Below are 27008 nucleotides of genomic sequence, written 5' to 3'. Positions count from 1 at the left end.
CTGACCTTAACCCCCTTGTAATACAGTACACCAGTGTCTGTCTGCAGTCTCCAATATTATGTCCACTCTCTATCTGAGAGTCAACCTTTCAAAAAATGAACTACTTCTGCTCCCTCCATCTACTGACCTCTCTCTGGGTGGCACCACAATAATGTCCCGGCAGCAGGCGTGCTGTCTGGGTTTTAGGTTCAACACCAATCTTTCCTTCATCTCCCATATACAATCTCTTGTCAGCTCTTGCCACTTACACCTAAAGAACATATCTAGAATCCACTCCTTTCTCATCATGGAAACAAAAAATACAAATCAATTAATTGGCCTCCCCCTCACTCGACTTTCCCCTCTCTAGTCCATCCTTAATACAGCAGCCAGAATCATCTATCTGTCTAATTGTTACTCAGACGCATCCGCTCTGTGTCAGTTATTGCACTGACTGCCCATAAATTACAGGATCCAATTTAAACTGCTTGTTGTCACCCACAAACCTCTCCACCCCTCTACATTTCCTCCCTCATTTCTGTTTACCGACCTAACTGCTTGTTACACTCCACAAATGACTTTCGACTAACATTGGCACTAATACGTACCTCATACTCCCGACTCCAAGACTTCTCACGAGTTGCACCAATCCTTCGGAATGCTCTACCAGAAGAAATCAGGGCTAACCTCAACTCACAGTTTTAGGTGCTTCCTCAAAACACAGCTGAATGGAGCGGATCTAAGTCCGCGAATCGAAGTCCTTTTATATATATATATATATATACACAGCCCACTCACTTTCTCTGAAAATAATGCATCGCCTGCAGAGTAGAGCACTGGGGTACTCGGCACCGGGTCCTGCGGTTCGGGGGATGTCACAGTGGTTGACCCGGTCCGTGGCCCTCAGGGGTGTCCAGTAAAAGAGTTTATATAGGGGCAAGGTCTTTAAAGGGATAGTGTTTGTGACGCCACATGTGGTATTCGGTCAGGGTGACCAACGCTGCTTAGGGGTCCGCTGGGGTGATGTTATGTTATGAAGTGTGTCCCCAGGGCTTCCCAGAGTGTAGGTAGTAGATGGTGGATGATGTAAGGTGCAGGGAATAACGAGGACACAAGGTTGCAGTCTCTTTACCTTTACTGAAGGCTTCAACATCCACAGTCCAGGGCACCAGACCACAGGGTAGGCAGAGTCCAGCCGGTCTAAAGGCACATCCAGAGTAGGTATTAAGGTTGGGCAGCCAACTTGGAATTGACTGTCCTGCCGGTCTCTGAAGTAAAGCGTAGAGTCTATTATTCCCTCGGTGTTCCGGCCACCGGCTACGCGCCTCAGAAGGAGGCAGCCTCTCTAAGGGGAGAACTCCTTCTAGTTTTCTTCTCCTTGTGCTATGACTTCGTGTTTCACTCTCTACAATACAATTCTCTTCATATCCTTTCTTAGGATGCTGCCGCACGTGGGGCAGGCGCAGCTCCGTATCTTTCTATCTAGGCCTCCGACAGGATCCCACCCCTGTCTGGGGCCCTCTGTCTGTAGCTTTGTGGTGTTCCTCCTTTCCCACTTTCTGCCTGACAGGAACTCCCTGGGTGAAGCCCAGGCAGCGTCTGACAAACTTTCTATCCAACCCACCAGTTTTACCCTAATGTGAGGAGTGCCCTAATAGATAGGAGCGAGGCTCCCTCTGGTGGACTGGAGTGTGAAGTGTCGTCTATAGTTTATGATACCTGGCAGGGTGAACTCCTTTAGTGCCATGAGACGCAATATCACTCCCCCTGGTGGAAGAATAACATTAATGCAACGACCAGGACTCTGGGGCGCTGCAATAACTCTCCATTAAACTCCAGCTCACACAGTCTTTATCTATCCCCCATTCCCTCGAGATGGATGGACCATCATTGTTAATAAACACCTGTACTTTTTATCTACCCCACCTCATTGTAGATTGTAAGCTCTTACGAGCAGGGTCGTCATTATTTTTGTTTTAATTATTGTATTATCTTTAACGTTGTTACTTATGACCTGTATATGAACTGCTGAATTGTAAAGCACTGCGGAATATGTTGGCCCTACATAAATAAAGATTATTACTACTATAATACAACCATGTGCACGATGCCAACCGCTAGCTGCAATCCCTGTGTAATATGGTGACAACGTATGGCTACCGTGCGGAAAGGAATAGCAGCTAGAAATAACCAATGCTCTGTTCTATTGTATAAATGATCTATTTTTCTATTCAGCCCAGCATAAAAAAATCTATTGAAACAGTTTAATCACTTTAATGTCCTTTTTAAAACAGTAAAACTCAGAAGTCGTCCTAAATAGAAGCATCATCTCTCTATATGGAATAACCATCTATGACAGTTCAGAGATGACAATATTCCAAAGCATTTTATACAATGCATTTTCTAATAAAGCCCAAAAAAGTGCTCCAGGCAACGCAGCTGAAAACAAAAGAGGAGAGATAAATTACTTTTCTCTGATAATACAAGCTGGCCTTATTCAAGGTTAATATATGTATCATTTTGCTGAAATTCTCAGTTTGTATCTAACTTTCCAAATCAAAATTGTTTACTGATGTCTTTCCTGGTACTTTTTGTTCTCTACGGACTGATTCCATGTTCCCTCATTCTAGGTTTCACTGTGATATTCCTAAAGCTCCAAGGTTATTGCACAGTCAAATAGCATTATGTATAATAAGTGGTATCTGGAGGTTTCCTCCCCTGCATTCTCATATTCACATTGGCTTTTAGCTATATTAATTTGCCAACTCTTATAATGTTACTGCCATGTTTCATCCCCTACAAACTTTTCGAAATTGGGTCCTCCTCATGATAGAATCTAGTTTTCCCCAGTCAGTAAGGCCGGCTTCACACTCAGCGTATGAAAATACGGTCCGTATATTACGGCCGTAATACGCTGAAATGTCCCGAAAATAGTGGTCCGTAGCTCCTCCGTAGGCAGGGTGTGTCAGCGTTTTTTGCGCATGGCATCCTCCGTATGTAATCCGTATGGCATCCGTACTGCGTGGTTTTCTCGCAGGCTTGCAAAGCCAACATACCGCTATAGAAATGATCCATGTGTCCCAAAAAGAAAAAAATATATATATATAATGTCTATATATATATATATATATATATATATGTCAGTAGACACATATATGTATATATATTACTATTTTTTCCAGCGCTATACAGCTTGAAAGCCGGTAATTCAATTACCGGCTTTTTCTTTCTCCTTCCTAAAACCCGACATGATTTGAGACATGGTTTACATACAGTAAACCATGTCTTCTCTCCATTTTTTTTGCAGATTCCACACTACTAATGTCAGTAGAGTGTATCTGCAAAATTTGGCCGTTCTAGCTCTTAAAATAAAGGGTTAAATGGCGGAAAAAATTGGCGTGGGCTCCCGCGCAATTTTCTCCGCCAGAGTAGTAAAGCCAGTGACTGAGGGCAGATATTAATAGCCTGGAGAGGGTCCATGGTTATTGGCCCCCCCCCTGGCTAAAAATATCTGCCCCCAGACACCCCAGAAAAGGCACATCTGGAAGATGCGCCTATTCTGGCACTTGGCCACTCTCTTCCCATTCCCGTGTAGCAGTGGGATATGGGGTAATGAAGGGTTAATGCCACCTTGCTATTGTAAGGTGACATTAAGCCTAATTAATAATGGAGAGGCGTCAATTATGACACCTATCCATTATTAATCCAATTGTCTGAAATGGTTAAATAAAACACAAACACATTATTTAAAATTATTTTAATGAAATAAAAACAATGGTTGTTGGAGTATTTTATTCTACGCCCAATCCAGTCACTGAAGACCCTCGTTCTGTGAAAGAAAAAACATAATAAACCAACAATATACTTACCCTCCGCAGATCTGTAACGTCCAACGATGTAAATCCTTCTGAAGGGGTTAAAACATTTTGCAGCAAGGAGCTTTGCTAATGCAATGCTACTCCTCGCTGCAAAACCCCGGGGAATGAGTCTAAATGTAGATCAATGAGCTATATTTAGCTTCATTTGCGGTGAGGCGCCCTCTGCTGGATGTTCATAGATCGTGGGAACTTTCCTAGAAAGCTTGGGAGCTTAGAAAGCCGTATAATACTGATCAGTAAAATACGGCAGATAGGAGCAGAGGCATAGAGAATAATTGTGCCGTATTTTTTGCGAGTTTTACGGACGTAGTTTCTGCGCTCTTACGTCCGTAAAACTCGCAAGTGTGAAGCCGGTCTAATAGTGCCACATTTGTAATGATTGTTTAATCTCTTAGGTTAACGATCAGGATCCCTGAGCTAATAAATACATTTTAAGTCAATGGGAAGAAAAAAATGAGTTTCAAACTACTTGCAAAACTTCAGAAAGGCAACTAATATTCTTGTTTTTCTTTTTTTGTTAGAAGGGTCATCTAATTATAAGCTGATCTTCAAGTACATATTGCTGATGGGACCTCCAGATGAGCTGTAACAAGTAGGAGAACCTGGCATTATGTGTTTAATTCCCTTGCAGTGCTGGTCAAGGGTAAAGAAGCATTACACTGTTCACATTACAATGAATGAGATGTACACATGTTTCAAAGATATGCTGGATTCTTTAGAAAGATACACAATCAGAGGAGTCATTCTGGCTAATAAATGATTATTCTAAATTTGAGGCCCTCCAATATTTACTCGAAATCCCTTAAAGAGAGTGTCCACTTTTGAATAAAAAAAAAAGTCCATCATTGTGTGAAACTAATAAATATTATAACTCACACATCAATCATCTTCTGATTCTATTCTGGCCGTACAGACATGTGACCGCAGCAGCTAATCATTGGCTGCATCGGTCACATTGAGTCCCCTACTGGAAAAGACAGCAAGAAGACTGCTTTGGGACAGGCAGGAGTATGAAAGGAGAAATGGAATTGGTAGGTGGATATATATTTGCCCTGTCTATTTAAATGGAGCTGAGCTGCCATACCAGACATAGCCTACGCACAGACACTGTCAAGCCTACGCACAGACACCGTCAATGGTCCTTGGATACAGCATACCGTATAAAAGAGTTATTCATATCTAACAAATGTATGGCATGTCACAGGTCAACATTTTATAAAAAGTGGAGGTCCAACCAGGGTGCCACAGAGGATGCAGGAGTGGACCCTTGCACATTGGTCACCAAAGTCAACCCTGGAGAACTGCAGCATAGATCCACTCAAGTGAATGTGCATGGATGTAATTCTCTGCAGAAACGCATAGCTTTCCACTGTGCGAGAAAAACAGTGCATTGAAATTGGACAATTCCTGGATACTATCCGCGTTGCTGCACAAATAATGGTCCAGATGTACAATTGATAGAAAATGGTGCATTTTTTATCTATTATACATCTGGACCGTTATTTGTGCAGCAACGCGGATAGATAGTATCCACGAATTGTCCTATTTCAATACTATTCTTTAGTCATCGATTTGACCTATGGATCTGCAGCAGCTGTCGACTCTGATGAGTCTATATGCCCTAATATCAAAAAATATCAGGTGAGTGCAAACTGATTTGGAATGAAAAATAACCATCGGATAAGACAATATTTGCGCTTTTTTTTCTGTCCTATAGTGGTTCTTTGTTTCAAGAAAACAGTGAAGAGGCCACTGTGCTTAAATAGCATGGATGCCCTTTTATTTTGAGGGTATGTGTACACTGAGTATTTTGGAACTGGTCCAAAAATCACCCAAAACATTTCTCCAAAAACGCTTATTAGACTCTTCCAAATCATTCCTATTGAACAACCACTTTGCTGTTCATATGTTCAGTCTTTTGAACTTTTTTTCTGCTTCAGGTTTTGAAAAGTGCCTGGTGACAAAAACAAGGTGCATGCTACTTATTTGAAGTGGCTCCAAACTAGGTGCCGTCCAATCAAAAGTCTTAAAAAAAAATGCTTCAAAAACTGCTGCACAAAACAAAATACTCCTCTAAAAACTCCTCAAAGAAGGCGTGAAACAGTTTCCGATAAAGAAAATTGACCGCCTCATAGAAAAACGCTGTTTGCATATAATTTATCGGTTCGTGGGCGGCAAAGAGTTTGTATCCTCACTGACCATTAAGTGATTTCATAGCAATATGTCATCAGTTAATGAAATGGTAATATCTCTTTGAGGAAAGAGTAAGACTAAAACATGGTCATTCAAACACATGCACATAGTTTATTTGCCATTTTTATCCACTCATTGATGAGCCTGATAAATCTGATAGTAATTAGCAGGTGATATCAATTGTCACTTGCTTATTATCAGTAGCTTCAGCATAGGCTCTTTGTTGTGCATGAGCCCTAAAAGCAATGTAACAATATTTCCATTTTACTAACAGACTTGCAAATATTCAGATACTACTCTATCATAACAAGATTGAATAAAATCATAAATTCTTAGAGTAATGTGCCTTCTACCAGACCGTGGAGTCCGTAGTGTTCCAAACCCCCACTACTCCTGTCCAAGCAGCTATAGAATTCCTTTCATTGCCTAGACTCCTCCTGTATTTCTCATAACTGCTTGGCTTATTAGAAGATCATATTAAGTCAACCAAAAAATAAACAAAAAAGCTTTGGTGCAAATAGTCTGTTAGCTGATTCAGTTTAGGAAAATGAAAGCTCCTTATAAGTCAAAGTCGATCAGCTTACTAATCTTCCTAGTGTGCCTGGTAGGTACTAATTTCCATTCAGGACAATAGAGAAGAAGGTAATGAATGTATCAAGGAGTCTGACCTAAAACAGTTCTACCAAGAAACGTAGGCCGCTCTTGTCTATGGGCTGTATCTAGTAATGTGACTCATCCCCACTGAAGTGAATAGAGCTGACCTACCATACTAACCACAGCCCAAAGACAAGAATGGTGCTTGCTTTCAAAAAAGCCAGCCTTTGTTCAATGTAGTATTACACTTTTAATTTCCATAGTGTTTAAAGGGAACCTGTCACCCCCAAAATCCTAGGTGAGCTAAGCATTACAGAATGCTGTAGATAAGCCCCTGATGCTGGTGGGCTTAGCTCACCTTCGATTTTGGGGGTGACAGGTTCCCTTTAAAGATTGAAGACATTGCTTTTATTTAACATAAACACAGTCCTATTGATCCATGATCACAAATCTTAAGGAGAAGATGGAGGACAATATAGCCGGTCAGTCATTTATGGATGGTGTGTAATGCAAAGACAAGCCAGGTCTATTGGATTGGAAAGTAACTCTTTGCGATTGGTTTTGGCTCATAGTGTGTGGGAGAGGCTCCTGAGCAGAAGAGCCAACTCTGTGACCATGCACCCTAACAATTTAATCATAAAAACAAGTGCAAACGTTCTTATGAACAACTTGTGTAGGAAACATCTCGTTATTTTAATTGATACCAATATAATTATTATTATTCAAGAAATATCTTTATTACTCACTGAAAAAAAAATAGTTCTATAGTGCCAACATATTCCGGAGCACTTTTCAATTCAGAGGGAGTAATACAGAAATCTCTCGCATCAACACGCGGCACTGCCGCCAGCGCTCGTGACCGGAGCATTCAGCTCCATAGAAATACATGCAAACTGCACACTCCGGTCCCGAGTGCCGGTGGCAGTGCCGGGTATTGATGCAAGAGACTCGTGCGAGTTTCTCGCATCACACTCGCAAGTGTGACCCCGGCCTAAACTACCGTATATTGTCCAGGGTAGCATAATTGAAGAGAACTTGCGCTGCGCTAGATGAGTCTTGGAAATGGGAGGTTCACATTATGGAGGAAGTAAGTCTTAAGTCATTAGCTGAACTGAGATCATAGGTATAGTGGTAGACAGAGATGAGAGTGGAGATGTATGGTGGTGCAGAACTGTAGAGAGCTTTGTATGTGAGAGCAATTAATTTATATTGTACTCTGTAGTGGACGGGTAACCAGTGCAAAGACTGGCACAGGGTGGAGACATCGGAGTAATGGCTGGACAGAAATATGTTCCAGGTTGCTGAATTCAGGATGGATTGGAGAGGGGAGAGTTTAGTGAGGCCAGGATCACACATACGCGAGAAACGGCTGAGTCTTGCAGGTGAAAACCCTCCTCTGGCACCGGCACACCGGAGCGGAGCGTGTAGCCGCACAGCAACACATGGAGCTGCACGCTCCGCTCCCAAGTGCCGGTGTCAGAGCTGGGTTTTCACCTGCGAGACTCGGCCGCATCTCGCGTATGTGTGATCCCGGCCTGAGAGAGAGACTGATTTGTAGAGTTTCTGTAGTACAGACAAGAATGCATATGAGTAACAGTAAGAGTTTTTGCAGAGTCAAATTCTTGAGACATTTTTGAATCTTTAAAAATACCACCCAAAATTTAATTGGAAAGTGATTTTCTATAAGAATGCACAAAGAAAATAGCCACTATGCATATAATACAGCGGAACTAGAAATCTGCCACCAGAAGCCAGGTTTGGATATGAAGATGGTCTTTTAGGGAGGCTTCCCTTATAAATACACTATTGTAAATATTGACGCTTCTACAAACTTTGGTGTCTCCCTCATATATAGGACTGTACAGCATACTTCACTTTTGTCAAAGCCAGTTCAAGTGTTTAAAAAAATGTATCTGATTATTGTCTGACCTGTCCATGAAATAAAATAAAACCTTGATTTTATGAAACGGAGAATATTTACCCAGGACTAACACTGCCCATGCTGCCATCTGGTGTCTGTCTGGGATAAAGCAATTCTGATTTTGCATTCTGATAGGACATTTATGTGTATTTTACATGTTATCAGTAAGTATACTGTCAAATCCATCATAAGATTTTGGATAAAGTGCTCTATGCTTTAAAGTTGGTCCAAATTTAATTTTACAGAGAATTATAACTATTTTCGTCTATTATTTTCTTTTTTGAGAGGAAATGGAAATTTGGATAAAAGTAGGAGCAGATTCTGTCAGTAGGTTACTGCCCTGTAGCACAGCACATGTGTGCTATTAGTAGTTATTAGTGATGAGCGAGTATACTCGTTGCTAGGGTTTTCCAGAGCACGCCGGGTGGTCACCGAGTATTTGTTAGTGCCCGGAGATTTAGTTTTCCTTGCTGCAGCTGGATAAATTACGGCTGCTAGACAGCTTGATTACATGTGGAGGTTGCCTGGTTGCTATGGAATCCCCACATGTAATCAAGCTGGCTAGTACTCATAAATCATCCAGCTGCGGCAAGGAAAACTAAATCTCTGAGCAGTCACAAATACTCGGTGACCACCCGAGTGTGCTCTGGAAAACCTGAATAATGAGTATGTTCACTCGTCATCACTAGTAGTTATGTCTGGCCATGGTAGTATTGGGGTGTGATGGCAGAACCAAGACTCAATAAGTTTTGGAATATTTAAGGTGCTGATGGCAGATAACTGTTCGCACTTCAGGGTGATGGATCAAAGTTTCTCTTAATTAACAATGGGTATTGTCAGACAGTGTCACCATATGGTGGTACTATGAGTGTTGATCTTTGTATAGTGATTTTTTTAGTAACAGCGTGGTCATTGCCTGAGGTTCTCCTACATCCAATATTAGGGTGTGCCACCATAGCTGGAATGAGGGTTACCTGGTTAGTGGGCCACTCAGATGTTTGCCCTCCTCACCACCAGAACCAAACCTCTAGCTACACCTCAATGAATGGCTGAAAGTAAAATAACTAGGAGTTGGTGTAAGAGAAAATGTCGAATTTATCTTCAAGAAAGATGTTTCAAGTCTATGACGCAGGAAGCACAACTGTGATAAATGTGGTTCATCGTCAGACTGCTTGGATTAAAATTTATGCTCTAACTTTTTCAAGTATGGGCACCGACAGCTTTGTTCAATGTGAAAAATATGCAGCAAAATCCACATCTGCAAAAAAGCACAAAAAAGCATAGGGGATTTCATTGTGAGAGTGGAAAATTTGTGTCAATGTTTCTTGTCTTTGTAGTAGATTTTAGAGCTGCTGTATTCAGCTTACTATTCGAGCATTCAGGAAAGAATAGGAGTCTTAGTGTCATTATAAATCATAAAGATGACAAACTTCATCAACTCAGCAAAATGTCAGAGTTAGGAAAACAACCAGAAGCACATCCCACATGGTAGGAGTTTATTAACCCTGCTGCAACTAAAAGTACTTTGTGTGCTTCACCATGGAAGTTTTAATGACCAGAAGACTTTCCTTCCTTATAAGGCTAGGTTCACATTGCGTTAGTGGGTGTCCGCTAACGGACTCCGTTACATGGCGCAATTGTAATTAACGCTATGTCATGGATCCGTGCACCCATTGACTGCAATGTGCTAACGGATCGTCTAACGCATCGCAAATGTATGCCATTTTTGGCATGCGTCTGCGATGTGCCGTTAGTTTCGGACGGACCTCTAACGCTGCTTGCAGCGTTCAGGGTCCGTTCCTCGCTAGCGCAGATCGGGCATCTGCGCTAGCGGGATTGCCGAACGCAATCCCTTTTTGGACATTGCGTTAGCGCAATCCGTTAGCGTATCCGCTAAACGGATTGCACTAACGCAATGTGAACCTAGCCCAATAGAGAAGAAAATATAAAATAAAATAATGCATTTTGGTAAAGGTTGATGACTGCACCAATGCTTGGTTCATATTCCCTGTAGTGAAGCAAATGGAAAACCTACATTTCCATTTTATAGTCCAATGGGCAATAATAAATTAAAGAAGCACTCCCATCAACGCTTTTATCCTCTTATTTTATTGCAATCATCATATTATATAGCTCTGTGTACTTACAATTGCTCATTTTATCTTTCTACCAAGTTAATTCTTCTCGTTTCCATTAGGTCTATACATCATGTAATTAAAAACTGACTAGCTGAATCCTTCTAAGCTCTATGGGTCAGGAGTTGAAGAGTTGTCAGGTACTTTGCAGTGATGTAGGATTGTAGTTCTAATGCTGACTCATGCAGGGAAAAGAGACATCCTGTTTCTACACGGAGCCTAGAAGGACTGGGCATGTCATTGGGCCCAAGAAATAAGAAGGCCACTACCACCTCCAAAACAGGCGGAATTGTGCATTACAATGAGTTATTGGACCGCAAGGAGTCCACATATTTTTCTGTCTGAGTCTGCCAGTGTTGCACCTACCTTCAATACCAGGGACCACTTTGTTAGTTCTGTAAAGGTGCAGAAACTGCAAATTTGAAATTTCATTAATGGTAGATTGAAGGGGGTGATTAACTAAGCCACCTGATAATGTGATATTGAATTGGGAAATCTAGTATTGAATAGGAGAAAGTGAAAAAGCAAGATATGTCTTCTAGGGAGGCATGTTATCACCACGCACAGTAGTGATCCCCATTATATTTAGTTTATAGTCATGGAGATTGTGAGATATTCAGGACAGGGGGCATTTGGACAGGAATGTGCTTCACATCCTGGGGGTTTAAATGAGCAGCTGCCTTTAAGCCCCTCTGGCTCAGTCTCTCATCGCTGCTGTCTAGATTCATCCATGTTACCATTCATGCTGTTTATATCCAGGTATTTAAATCATCCAGATCAATGGTTATATGCTGCTTAATTTCGTAGCTCTTTTGCATCTCTCTGATACTGGAGGCAGCTCATTTATTGCAAGATGAACAACAGCTCAAAACTCTACAACACTTTGTACATTTAGCTTGTTGAAAAAAATTAGATTTTGAGTATTTTTTCATTTTGGCGCAATATGTACTATAGTATTTGCACCATTTTAATCTCCTTTTTTTTCATTCGTCATCATTTTTAGGCCTGTTCTACAATGTGGATATGGATTTCATTAACTGGATGTTTTCAAAATGTCACCAAATTTTTGCACAATTGGACTCTAGGAACCTAAATGACTGCAATATTCTGTTTAATTTATTTCCTTTTTGTGCTGTTGAAGACTAAAGTGTGGCATGTTAAAATTTATTGAAAGGATTGTGCAACATTTTACTCTAAAAAAGTGTGAAAGAGAAAAAAATGCATCTTTTAGGCTATGTGCACACGTTGCGGATTTCCCGCTGATCCGCAGCGTTTTTTTCCGTGCAGAAACGCTGCAAACTTGCAAGTGATTTACAGTACAATGTAAATCAATGGGAAAAAAAAAATGCTGTGCTAATGGTGCGGGAAAATTGGCACGGAAAACGCAGCAGATTAAAAAAAGGGCCGTGTCAATTCTTTTTCCGGATCTGCAGCGTTTCTGCACCCATTGACTTCCACTGATTCAGTCAAATCTGCAGCAAAACTGCAGGATCTGCGGTTTTGCTGTGGAGTTGCATGTGAGAAACGCTGCAGATCGGGAGGGGGAAGAGTGTGTGCAGAATGTGGGCGGAGACTATATGTGTGCGGAGAAGATGTGCGTGTCTGTGTGCGGGTGTCTGTGTGTGTCTGCGGTGGTCTGCGGGGCTGTGTGTGTCTGTGTGCAGGGGTCTGCAGAGCTGTTCGGGGATGTGCGGGCATCTGCGGAGCTGTGCGGGGGTCTGCGGGGCTGTGTGGGTGTGTGCGGGGCTGTGTGTGCGGGGCTGTGTGTAGGCAGGCATCGTCCGATGGGACTACTAGTCCCATCCAGCTATGCCTGCTACAGTGACAGCTAGCCAGATGATGGGACAGTATAGTCCCATCATCCGGCTAGTGTGTTCAAATGTAAAAAAAACAACTCATTATTAAATGGACTGCGTCGGACTACGGAGTTATTTTTATTTTTTTTCCCAGGAAAACGAGGGCGTCACATGCATTGGCAGAGCAATAAAGATGAGGAAAATGTGTAGTGTTTTATTTCATAAAAAAAACTTTATTCTTACTGTGCGGTGTTTTATTAACCCTTAACTATAGGATTAGTAATGAATATGTGTCTTATTGAGACCTCTCCATTACTAAAGGCTTAATGTCACCTTACAATACATTAACCCCCTATTACCCCATATGCCACCGCTGCAGGGCAGTGGGAAGAGAGAGGCTAAGTGCCAGAATTGGCGCATCTGAGAGATGCGTCATTTCTGGGGTGGCTGCGGGCTGGTGTTTGTAGCTGGGGGGGCCCAATATCCATGGTCCCTTGCTAGGCTATGAATATCAGCCCGCAGTCGCTGGCTTTCCCTCTCTGGCGAAGAAAATTACGAGGGAGCCCACGCCATTTTTTTCCATTTTTCCATTTCTGTTTTAATTAAACATATATTGCGTTTAAGGCCAAGGTCACACTTGCGAGAAACTCGCACGAGTCTCGCACCTCATTACCCGGCACTGACGCCGGCACTTGGGACCGGAGTGTGAGGGTGCACGTATTTCTATTCAGCTGTATGCTCCGGTCCCGAGTGCCCGCAGCAGTGCCGGGTATTGAGGTGCGAGACTCGTGCGAGTTTCTCACAAGTGTGACTCTGGCCAACGCAGATTTTGTGTGTGTGTGTGTGTCTTTATTTAACTCTTTATGTGCCATTTTATTATGTTTATTACTAAACATTGAGCTTGGTATTATATATCTATCCCCTATCTATCTATAGATCTCTCTAAAAGTAGGCTAAAAGCAGTTCAAAATTGGTAACATGACTAAACAGGCGGCATAGCTAGGTACTGGGGTGGGCTCCTCTGCTGAGTAGCAGGCAGTGGTAGTAGGCGCAAAGTGTTAACTGGTCAAAATGGAGGCCAGGGCCCCTGTATATTTTAACTATCATCTATCATTTCAACAAATTTGTATTGGCAGTGCCATTGAAGGATTTAAAAGCACAGACTACACAGTGGTGGAGCAGGGAGAGGTAAGTATTGCAAGTGGTAAAGCACTGTTCGAGCTGGGGGGGAACACTCTCTCGTGGGCGGCGGTACTGGTACCTCATATTACGACAGTGTGTCTGATGTTGGTTGTGCACCACCACCGTCAGAGACACTTTATTGTACTATGAGGAAGCCTGTGCCAGTGCCGTCGCCCAAGAGTGGGCGCACCCACCTGTCCAAGCAAACGGCACTCTCACGGGTGCTTGCGCCAGGTGGTGACCAGGGCTCTGTGGGGGGAGTCAGCCAATTTAGGGAGAAATAAATATGGCATATGGTGGACATTCAGCAGCTGCAAATGGCAGAATTGGAGAAGTCAGTAAGAGGAGGCCAAAAGCAATACATTTTTCAGGCAAGCTATGTGTCAGCAGGAGAAGGTGGGGCAAAATAATTTGAAATCCATGATTGGTTCATTTTAATGAAGGTTAGATCATCAACATTCTGGGTAGCCAGACGTGTCCTTTTTTTCGGTCAGTATTGAACCAGCAGCACTGAAATCTCTTTCTGATAGCACACTAGAAGCAGGGCAAGCAAGCTCCTGTAATGCATATTCTGCCAATTCAGGCCAGGTGTCTATTTTAGATGCCCAGTAATCAAAGGGGAATGACCTGTGAGGGAGAACATCGATAAGGGTGGAAAAGTAGTTCGTAACCATACTGGACAAATGCTGTCCCCTGTCACTTTGAATCGATGCAGCACTACCTGTCGTGCCAGCGGTCATTGCGGAATCACTCCACAATCTGGTCATAAAACCCCTCTGTCCAATGCCACTTCGGATTTGTGCACCTCTAACACCTCTGCCATGTTGCCCTCTACGGCTCGTGTGAGAACCATCACCGCCGCTGTGTGCTGGAAATGCCTGAACCAAACGGTCTATAAGAGTTGCTTGTTTGGTAGCCAATATTTGCTCAAGGTTCTCATGTGGCATGATATTTTGTAATTTTCCTTTATATCGTGGATCCAGGAGGCAGGCCAACCAGTAATCGTCATCGGTCATCATTTTGATAATGCAGGGGTCCCTTTTTAGGATACGCAAGGCATACTCAGCCATGTGGGCCAATGTTCCAGGTGTTAATTTACTGCTTGAGCTGGGTTGAGGAGCACTTTCTTGCAAATCAACATCACTTGCGTCCCGCAAAAACCATGTACCTGACCTTGCAACACCACCAGTTTCTATTGCCCCTTGTGAAGCATCCTCCTCCCATAAATATTCATCCCTATCATCCTCCTCCTCCTCCTCCTCCTCTTCATCCGCCACCTCTTCCAGGAGAGTTCCCTGAGCAGACAATGGCTGACTGTCATCAAGGCTTCCCTCCTCCTCGGCTGCAGACGTCAGCTCCTTAATGTGCGTCAAACTTTGCATCAGCAGACGCATTAGTGGGATGCTCATGCTTATGATGGAGTCATCTGCACTTACCAGCCGTGTGCATTCCTCAAAACACTGAAGGACATGACAGAGGTCTTGGAGCTTCGACCACTGCACACCAGACAACTCCATGTCTGCCATCCAACTGCCTGCCCGTGTATGTGTATCCTCTGACAAATTAATTACAGCACGCCTCTGTTCACACAGCCTCTGAACCATGTGCAGTGTGGAGTTGCTCCTTCAGGAGCAGGACTGGTAACTCCGGATAATTTTTGAGGAAGCACTGCACCACCAGTATTATGACCTGGTGGTTAGGAGCACCCGGAATGACCTGATAGTTAAACCTCATACAGGACGAGCTCTGGGATGTGGGAGCTCTGCTGACCGCAAGCACTAATCCTATCACACACACTAGAAATAGCCGTGGAGCGCTCCTGACCAGACCTAGGCGCCTCGTCACAGCCTAAGAACTATCTAGCCCTAGAGATAGAAAATAAAGCCTACCTTGCCTCAGAGAAATTCCCCAAAGGTAAAGGAAGCCCCCCACATATATTGACTATGAGTAAAGATGAAAGTCACAAACGCAGAAATCAAACAGGTTTCAGCAAAGGGAGGCCAGACTTACTAAATAGACAGAGGATAGGAAAGGTAACTTTGCGATCAGCACAAAAACCTACAAAAGACCACGCAGAGCGTGCAAAAAGGACATCCACACCGACTCACGGTGCGGAGGGGCCACTCTGCATCCCAGAGCTTCCAGCTAGCAAGACAAAATCATGATAACCAGCTGGACAAGAAAACAGTGAACAAATAATGACTATCAGGAACTTAGCTTCTGCAGGAGAAGGCAGGTCACCAGAGAGATCCAGGAGCGAACTGAACCAATGCAAAAACATTGACAGCTGGCATGGAGTAACGATCTGAGAGGAGTTAAATAGAGCAGCCAACCAAAGGATAAACCACATCACCTGTGTAAGGAACCTCAGAAGCAGCAGCTTCACTCATAGCCACCAGAGGGAGCCCATAGACAGAACTCGCCGAAGTACCATTCACGACCACAGGAGGGAGTTCGACAACAGAATTCACAACACACCAGGTTCAAGGTGTGAGCCAGGCAAGGTATGTGTTTAAGTTCTGAAAGGGCTATGGCAGCAATAAAATTCCTTCCGTTATCACTGACTACCTTGCCTGCCTAAAGATGTACACTGCCCAGCCATGACTGAGTTTGTTGCTGCAAGTACTTGGCCAGTACTTCCGCGGTGTGTCTGTTGTCACACAAACATTTCATTTCTAACACAGCCTGCTGATGCTTACCACTAGCTGTTCGAAAATGGGACACCTCGTGTGCAACACTGGCAGCTGCGGATGGAGTGGTCGTGCGACTGCGCTCTGTGGACGAGCTTTCGTTTCTGGAGGAGGAGGAGGAGTGGTGGTGAACGCCTACAGCCAACTGTTTCCTAAACCATGGGCTAGGCATAACTGCCCCACTATGGCTGTCCCCTGTGGACCTTGCATCCACCACATTAACCCAGTGTGCCATGATGGACACGTAATGTCCCTGGCCATGCCTACTGGTCCATGCATCTGTTGTGAGGTGCACCTTTCTACTGACTGATTGCCACAGTGCATGGACAATGCGGTCTTTGACATACTGGTGGAGGGCTGGGATGGCTTTTCTCACAAAGAAGTGTCGACTGGGTAGGTCATAGCGTGGTACTGCGTAGGCCATCAGGGCTTTGAAAGCTTTGCTTTCAACCAACCGGTAGGGCATCATCTCTAACGAGATTAGTCTAGCAATGTGGGCGTTCAAACCCTGTGTACGCGGATGAGAGGATGAGTACTTAATTTTCCTAACAAGAGTCTCTTGTAGGGTGAGCTGAACTGGAGAGGTGCATATGGTGGAACTAGTGGTGGGGGTGGTGGAGGACAAGGCGAATTGAGAGAGGGATGGTGATGGTATTCTCGATGTTGGCCTACATAAAGTGTTTCCTACCAATAACCTTGTGATTCCCTGACTGCTTTGGCCTTGCCACGATACCTCCACATTTGCTGCTGGTGGTGTCCTAACCGGTGGGCTTACAGTGAGGGAAGCAATGTAGCGTTGCTGACTACCTTCATTCTGAGCAGGTGCACCAATGGTACGGGACGTTTGGTAGTTAGTCCAGGCTTGCAAGTGCATGCTGGTTAAATGTCTAAGCATACATGTTGTATTTAAATTTTGAAGATTCTTCCCTCTGCTAAAGGTCTTTGAGCATTTCTTACAGATAACTTTTGACTGATCATTCGGATCTTGGTTAAAAAATTGCCCCCCAGACTCTTCTTACTATGGAATACCTTTCCAGGCATTGCACGCTGTGCTACTTTCACCGGACGGCCACGCTGTCCTAAAACTGTTTTTGTTTTTGACAAACGTTTTTGGCCTGATACGGGCCTGCCAGATGACAGCTGTTGCAATGTAGATGGCTGCTGCGGATCATCCTCCTCCGCTTCTGAGCTACTGGCAGCGGCACCCTCTTCCCCCAGTGGCTGCCAATCTGGGTCAACAACTGGGTCATCTATCCCCTCCTCTCCAATGTCATGTGCACTTTCCTCTGTGTCACCATGTAAGGTGCTAGAGCTTTCGGGACGGGGCACCATAGTCTCATCAGGGTCAGATTCTGGCTCAGTACACTGCGAGGGCAATGTAGTGATCTGAGTCAATGGAACAGCATTATAATCTAGTTGTGGCTGTGCATCAGTGCACTCCATGTCCGATTCATCTTGTAATGGGCAGTTAACAATTTCCCGTTCTAACCCAGGCGCGGTATGTGTAAAGAGCTCCATGGAGTAACCTGTAGTGCCGCCTGACGCATCCTTCACTTTTGGTTTGGGTGAAGGACACAAGGAAATGTCTTGTTCCTAACCGGGAGCATCCACTGACGAGTCGCTGCTTTTATAATTGGAACTTTCTGAAGAGGAGGCGAAAGAGCTAGAGGCTGAGTCAGCAAGAAAAGCCAAAACTTTTTCCTGGTGCTCCGGTTTTAAAAGCCGTTTTCCTTCTCCCAGATAAGGGAGCCTTTGAGGCCTTGTGTAGCCAGACGATGACGCTGGCTCAACACCTTCAGCCTTAGGTGCTATTGTGCTTTTGACACTACCACCAGATGCACCACCACCACCACCATCAGTAACAGCTCGCAACCACCGCCCACGGCCTCTTCCACCTGACTTCCTCATTTTTTGGAAAATCTAACCAAAATAATAACCGTTATATGGTACTGTAAAACAAGGTAGAAGGTAACATAGTAACATAGTAACATAGTTAGTAAGGCCGAAAAAAGACATTTGTCCATCCAGTTCAGCCTATATTCCATCATAATAAATCCCCAGATCTACGCCCTTCTACAGAACCTAATAATTGTAAAACTGTATTAGGTTAGGTGTATATAAACGTGTTGAGATTTTAAATCTCCCTTTTTTGGGGGGAGACTGAACAAAAAATCAGGCCCTGTGCATAAAACAACACAATGTAAGTGGCAGAAAGTGGCTGGCTGATATACCACAAACTAACAGGACTGAAATATATCCACTTTGTGATAATTTGAATCTCACTCATTTTTTTGGGAGACTGAACCAAACCTCAGGCCCTGTGCATAAAACAACACAATGTAAGTGGCAGAAAGTGGCTGGCTGATATACCACAAACTAACAGGACTGAAGTATATCCACTTTGTGAGAATTTGAATCTCCCTTTTTTGGGGGGAGACTGAACCAAACCTCAGGCCCTGTGCATAAAACAACACAATGTAAGTGGCAGAAAGTGGCTGGAAGATATATGAAAAAATACAAGGACTGTAGTACAATTTCAATCTCCCTACAATGATCTCAGGACAAGTATGGCAGCAATAAAAAGCACTGCTGCACACAAAAGTGTGGACAAATAAACAAGATAACTGTGCAGAAAGGAGCAACAGGATTTTTGCTTTTAAAAAAGCAGTTGGTTTGCACAACGGCGTGCAAACAGCAATGCAGCTATCAGGGAGCCTTATAAGGCAGCCTAATAAGCTAACAGAGCTGAAGCACAAAAATATAGCCTCCCCTGTCCCTGCAAAAAAATTGTGGTGTTGAACAGTGGAAATCTCTACAGCACAAACAGTTTCGGGGCTTAATCTTCCCTCCCTAACTATATCCCTTCTTCTGATGAAGCTGCGGCAACCTCTCCCTATTCTACGATCGGCAGAAGCTCCTGTGACGCCTCAGAAAGCAAGCCAATCACTGTCATGCCCTTCTCTAAGATGGTGGGGACCGAGACCTATGTTATCACGCTGCCCACACTTTGCGTCCCCCCTACAGTGGCTGAAAAATGGCGCTGAACGCGTCATACGAAGCGCGACTTTGGCGCGAAAATCGCCGACCTCATGGCTGATCCCACACTAGGATCGGGTCGGGTTTCATGAAACCTGACTTTGCCGAAAGTTGGCGATTTTTTAATTTATCCGATCCGTTTCGCTCAACCCTAATTAGGAGTGTTATAGAACAACAATAGAAGGTTTGAGGCACAAGTGTAACTGAGAAGGTACAAGCAGCAAAAAAAGACACCACCACAGGGATGTCAAAGTGAAATCTATCAACTCCTTAACCCCCAAGGGTGGTTTGCACATTAATAACCGGGCCAATTTTTACAATTCTGACCACTGTCCCTTTATGAGGTTATAACTCTGGAAAACTTCAACGGATCCTGATGATTCTGACATTGTTTTCTCATGACATATCGTACTTCATGATAGTGGTAAAATTTCTTTGATATTACCTGCGTTTATTTGTGAAAAAAACAGAAATTTGGCAAAAAATTCGCAATTTTCCAACTTTGAATTTTTCCTTAACCCCTTTCTGCCATTGGATATACTATTCCATCCATGTGGAGTGGGCCCTACTTCCCAAGGACAGAATAGTATGTCCAGAGCGAGCAGCCTCACTCACGGGGGAAGCGCGGTCGTTTGCGGTCGGGTGTCAGCTGACTATCGCAGCTGACATCCGGCACTATGTGCCAGGAGCAGTCACGGACCGCCCCCGTCACATTAATCCCCGGTACATGTTTGATTGCAGTGTTCCGGCGGTATAGGGAAGCATCGCGCAGGGAAGGGGCTTCCTGTGTGCTTCCATGAGACCCTCGGAGCAATGCGATGTGATCCCGTTGCTGCGAGGGTCTCTTACCTCCTCCTCCCTGCGGGCCCGGATCCAAAATGGCTGGGGGGATGCATCCGGGTCCTGCAGGGAGGTGGCTTACCAGCTCCTGCTCAGAGCAAGCGCTGGTAAGCGTCCCTGCTGTGCCTGTGTGATCACTGATCTGACACATTGCACAGCAAAGTGTCAGATCAGCGATCTGTCAATAAAATGTGATGCCCCCCCCCCCTGGGGCAAAGTAAAAAAGTAAAAAAGAATTTTTTTACATGTGTGAAAAAAAAAAATCCTAAATAAATAATAAAAATATATATATATATATTGTTCCAATAAATACATTCCTTTATCTGAATAAAAAAAAACAATAAAAGTACACATATTTAGTATCGCCTTGTCCGTAACGAACCGACCTATAATACTGTCCCACTAGTTAACCCGTTCAGTGAACACCGTAAAAAAAAAAAAACAAGGCAAAAAACAACGCTTTATTATCATACCGCCGAACAAAAAGTGTAATAACACACGATCAAAAAGACGGATATAAAAAAAATTGTACCACTGAAAACGTTATCTTGTCCCGCAAAAACAGAGCCGCCATACAGCATCATCAGCCAAAAACTAAAAAAGTTACAGTCCTCAGAATTAAAGCGATGCAAAAATAATTATTTTTTCTATAAAATAGTTTTTATCGTATAAAAGCGCCAAAACATAAAAAAATGATATAAATAAGGTATCGCTGTAATCGTACTGACCCGAAGAATAAAACAGTTTTATCCATTTTACCAAACGCGGAACGGTATAAACGCCCCCCCCCAAAAGAAATTCATGAATAGCTGGTTTTTGGTCATTCTGCTTCACAAAAATCAGAATAAAAAGCGATCACAAAAAAAATGTCATGTGCCCGAAAATGTTACCAACAAAAACGTCAACTCGTCCCGCAAAAAACAAGACCTCAATTGACTTTGTGGACCAAAATATGGAAAAATTATAGCTCTCAAAATGTGGTAAAGCAAAATATATTTTTTTGCAAAAAAAAAAAGCGTCTTTTAGTGTGTGACGGCTGCCAGTCATAAAAATCCGATAAAAACCCGCTATAAATAGTAAATCAAACCCCCCTTCATCACCCCCATAGTTAGTGAAAAATTAAAAAATTAAAAAAATATATATTTTTTTATTTTAACATTAGGGTTAGGGCAGGGTTAGGGCTAGGGTTAGGGTTAGGGCTAGGGTTAGGGTTAGGGCTAGGGTTAGGGCTAGGGTTAGGACTAAGGTTAGGGCTAGTGTTAGGGTTAGGGCTAGGGTTAGGGCTAGGGTTAGAGCTACAGTTAGGGTTGGGGCTAAAGTTAGGGTTAGGTTTGGGGCTAAAGTTTGAATTAGGGTTGGGATTAGGGTTAGGGGTGTGGTTAGGGTTACTGTTGAGATTAGGGTTAGGGGTGTGTTTGGATTAGGGTTTCAGTTATAATTGGGGGGTTTCACCTGCAGACCAATCCATCTAAGTCTGCATTACAAATGGCGCTCCTTCCCTTCCGAGCTCTGCCATGCACCCAAACGATGGTTCCCCCCCCACATATTGGATATCATTGTACTCAGGACAAATTGGACAACAACTTTTGGGGTTCAATTTCAACTGTTACCCTTGGAAAAATACAAAACTGGGGGCTAAAAAATAATTTTTGTGGAAATAAAAGGATTTTTTATTTTCACGGCTCTGCGTTATAAACTGTAGTGAAACACTTGGGGGTTCAAAGTTCTCACAACACATCTAGATAAGTTCCTTGGGGGGTCTAGTTTCCAATATGGGGTCACTTGTGGGGGGTTTCTACTGTTTAGGTACATTAGGGGCTCTGCAACACAATGTGACACCTGCAGACCATTCCATCTAAGTCTGCATTCCAAATGGCGCTCATCCATTCCGAGCTCTCCCATGTGCCCAAACAGTGGTTTACCCCCACATTTGGGGTATCAGCTTACTCAGGAAAAATTGTACAACAACTTTTGGGGTCCAATTTCTTCTCTTACCCTTGGGAAAATAAAAAATTTGGGGCGAAAAGATAATTATTGTGAAAAAATATGATTTTTTATTTTTACGGTTCTGCATTATAAATTTATGTGAAGCACTTGGTGGGTCAAAGTGCTCACCACACCTCTAGATAAGTTCCTTAGGGGGTCTACTTTCCAAAATGGTGTCACTTGTGGGGGGTTTCAATGTTTAGGCACATCAGGGGCTCTCCAAACCCAACATGGCGTCCCATCTCAATTCCTGTCAATTTTGCATTGCAAAGTCAAACGGCGCAGCTTCCCTTCCGAGCTCTCCCATGCACCCAAACAGTGGTTTACCCCCACATATGGGGTATCAGCGCACTCAGGACAAATTGTATAACGACTTTTGGGGTCCATTTTCTTCTGTTACCCTTGGTAAAATAAAACAAATTGGAGCTGAAGTAAATTTTTTGTGAAAAAAAGTTAAATGTACATTTTTATTTAAACATTCCAAAAAGTTAATAAACTTCTTGAATGTGGTTTTGAGCACCTTGAGGGGTGCAGTTTTTAAAATGGTGTCACGCTTGGTTATTTTCTATCATATAGACCCCTAAAAGTGACTTCAAATGAGATGTGGTCCCTAAAATAAAATGTTGTAAAAATGAGAAATTGCTGGTCAACTTTTAACCCTTAAGACTCACTAACAAAAAAAATTTTGGTTCCAAAATTGTGCTGATGTAAAGTAGACATGTGGGAACAACATGCCCGTGTTGTAATGCTGATTGATGGACGTTTTGTTCCTATGATGACGTAGTAGTATTCTCTTTTGTATTTCTACCATTCTCCGCCCTATTCGTTTCTATGGGATCATTAGTATTTTTGCGCTATCTGCAACCCATCACTTATGGTATTCTCCTTTAAGTATGAGAGTCTTGTAATGGAATGTAATACATGTACGCTCTTTTTCTGGTATTATATTTAGGATTGCCTTATTATTAAATGTGCTGATCTACTATAGCTCAGCCGGTTTCTCCTCTCTATTACTATGACTAAGCTGATACAATATCACCCTTTGATTTAAATTACTCAGGGCTTACTATATAGAACCGGTGGGTGTGAGTCTTCTGTAGTTAAGACAAAAAGAGAAATGATCCAGCTGGCGGTGGAGGCAGTTCAGACTTTGTGAGACTTTATTAGACAACTAAAGCTGAAAGTTCTTTCTTGTTGAATGTTCTTCAACAAGAAAAATCTTTACATAGTAAACACCTGGCACACCAGTGAGGAGGATCAACGCGTTTCAACTATGAAGTCTTACTCATGATCTAGATGAGTGCCAGGTGTTTGCGATGTAAAGATTTTTCTTGTTGAAGAACTTTTTATTGCTTTAGTTGTCTAATAAAGTCTCACAAAGTCTGAACTGCCTCCACCTCCAGCTGGATCATTTCTCTTTTTGTCTTCATTTGCTGTGGGCGCTCACCCCGAACCGTGCTGGGCGTTGGCAGGTCTGGGGATTTCGTCTAAGACCGGTAAGCTGACTACATTCCTTTTTTCTTTAGTTCTTCTGTAGTTAGGTGTATATGTGAGGAGATAGGAGAAATCAGGATTTATAGGTTTATATCTGATGCATATACCTCGAACTTTGATCTATCGAGGGCAGGTTATGTTATTTGCGAGCTGCACAAATTGCTTTGTATACGGCTGGCGCATGCGCATCATCTACATTTTTTGGGTGAGCAGTCTCCTCGTATTGCTGGTCTCACAGGTATCTTAAGCGCCATGCGTTCGACCTACATACACGCTGGACGGCTTTTGTACAATCGTACTATAAATAGCAATCATCCTATTAGCGCTAACTTTTTTTAATTGTTTGCGCATGTGCCCGTGGTGCACTGCTGACTGATGGGTGTCTTGTACCCATAGTGACTCCTGCAGCTGCGCACTAAAGCTCGACTGACTTGCTTGGTATTCATGTGCGAAGGCGCTAATCTGTGATTTGTATGGGCGCTTAACCGGAAATTTACTGGGTTAGACGCAATGTGGATTGAGCTGACACACCGCAGCACTCTCACAGGTGATTATTATCTTTATTATCTTTCGATATAAAAGAGGCACTGCTTGGACATGCCTATCACACCTCCCCTGATGAAGACGCGCTAGTAGCGTCGATACGCGTGGGGCCCTTATCCCCCTATGGACTTTACTTGGTAACCTTTGTGTACTTTTAACCGGGTCATTTGCACATACAGTTATATGAAAAAGTTTGGGCACCCCCTATTAAAGAGTGACATTAATGGCCATCCCAGTCCCCAGACCTGAATATTATTGAACATCTGTGGGATCAGTTGAAGAGGGCTGTCCATGCTCGGCGACCATCAAACTTAACTGAAATGGAATTGTTTTGTAAAGAGGAATGGTCAAAAATACCTTCATCCAGGATCCAGGAACTCATTAAAAGCTAGAGGCTGTAATTTTTGCAAAAGGAGGATCTACTAAATATTAATGTCACTTTTCTGGTGGGGTGCCCATACTTATGCACCTGTCAAATTTTGTTTGAATGCAGATTGCACATTTTCTGATAGTACAATAAACCTCATTTCAAGGCAGAAACATTACTGTGTCCAACAGTTATTAGATATATGAAACTGAAATAGCTGTTGCAAAAAAAAAACAATTTTTATAAACATTAAGCTTAAGATTAATAGGGGTGCCCAAACTTTTTCATATAACTGTAGCTTATGTGCACCTAACGCTAGTGGATTCCTCTGACAGCCATTGTCACAGCTTTTCCTCTGTTTGGCTTATATTCTATAGAGGCTTGGGTTAGGACTACTAGCTGGTTATTTATCCTATAGTGCATAGGTGTTTGTTGCAACAGGACTTGGGTGTTTTACATGGTATACAAATAGAGGTATTTATTGTGACATTTTTCCTGCATGCATATTATGGGTTACCAATACACATATGGGCTCATGGTATGTATTTGGGGTCAGCTGGCAGCACAGGGCAGTTATGTTTCTCATTTACTTTCTTGTATGTGAAACTGTCTAACATCTAATTGTATGCATATGAATATATATATTTTTTCTATGTGCTTAGTACTTACTACCTCATACATTACCATGTTAGTCCATTTTTCCATCTGTGTTTGTTCTGGGGTATTAAAGTTGGTCCATGTTTTTAATTGTATGTCCTCCCTTTTGCCTCTTTTCTGAAGTGTTATGTTAAATAAAATGTATTATGGCTGGTAGATCCCACTAGTGTGCATGTCTTTTATTCTTCCTTTTTTTCCTGACCACACCCCTAACCCTAATCTCAACCGTATACTGTATGTAATCCAAACCCTAACCCTAACTTCAGCCCCAACCCTATCCCTAACTTCAGCCCCAGCCCTAACCCTAACTTTAGCCCCAACCCTAACTGTAGCCCTAACCCTAACTTTAGCCCCAACCCTAACCCTAATGGGAAAATGGAAATAAATAAAAAAAATTGTATTTTATTATTTTTCCCTAACTAAGGGGGTGATGAAGGGGGGTTTGATTTACTATTTATAGCGGGGGGTTTTAGCAGATTTTTATGATTGGCAGCTGTCACACACTAAAAGATGCTTTTTATTGCAAAAAATAGTTTTTGCATCTCCACATTGTGAGAGCAATAATTTTTCCATATTTTGTCCACAGAGTCATGTGAGGTCTTTTTTTTTGCGGGACGAGTTGGGACCATCTAATCCCAACCATAACCCTAACCACACCCCTAACCTTAATCTCAACCGTATATGTATATATGTAATCCAAACCCTAACCCTAACTTTAGCCCCAACCCTATCCCTAACTTTAGCCCCAACCCTAACCTTAACTTTAGCCCCAACCCTAAACCTAACTTTAGCCCCAACCCTAACTGTAGCCCTAACCCTAACTTTAGCCCCAACCCTAATGGGAAAATGGAAATAAATAAAAAAAATTGTATTTTATTATTTTTCCCTAACTAAGGGGGTGATGAAGGGGGGTTTGATTTACTATTTATAGCGGGGGGGGGGGGGGAGGGGGTTTAGCAGATTTTTATGATTGGCAGCTGTCACACACTAAATGATGCTTTTTATTGCAAAAAATAGTTTTTCAATCTCCACATTTTGAGAGCAATAATTTTTCCATATTTTGTCCACAGAGTCATTTAAGGCTTTTTTTTTTGCGGGACGAGTTGACGTTTTTATTGGTACCATTTTCGGGCAAGTGACATGTTTTAATCGCTTTTTATTCCTGTTTTTATGAGGCAGAATAATTTGGGGTGGGGGTCATTTATACCGTTCCACGTTTGGTAAAATTGATAAGGCAGTTTTATTCTTAGTACGATTACAGCGATACTTCATTTATATCTTTTTTTATGTTTTGTCGCTTTTATATGATAAAAACTATTTTATATAAAAAAATTATTATTTTTGTATGGCTTTATTCTGAGGACTATAACTTTTTAATTTTTTAAAGAAGCTGTATGGTGGCTCGTTTTTTGCAGGACAAGATGATGTTTTCAGCAGGACCATGTTTATTTATATCCGTCTTTTTGATCGCGTGTTATTCCATTTTTTGTTCGGCGGTTGGATAATAAAGCGTTGTTTTTTGCCTTGGTTTTTTTTTTTACGTTGTTCACTGAAGGGGTTAACTAGAGGACAGTTTTATAGGTTGCGTCATTACGGACGTGGCGACACTAAATATGTGTTCTTTTATTGTTTTTTTTATTATTTAAAGAAATGTATTTATTGGAACAATATTTTTTTTTCTTTATTTAGGAATTTTTTTTTTACACATGTAAATATT

This window comes from Ranitomeya imitator, chromosome 2, assembly GCF_032444005.1.
Source record: "Ranitomeya imitator isolate aRanImi1 chromosome 2, aRanImi1.pri, whole genome shotgun sequence".
In the NCBI taxonomy this organism is placed as follows: Eukaryota; Metazoa; Chordata; class Amphibia; order Anura; family Dendrobatidae; genus Ranitomeya; species Ranitomeya imitator.
This window is presented reverse-complemented; position numbering follows the sequence as displayed.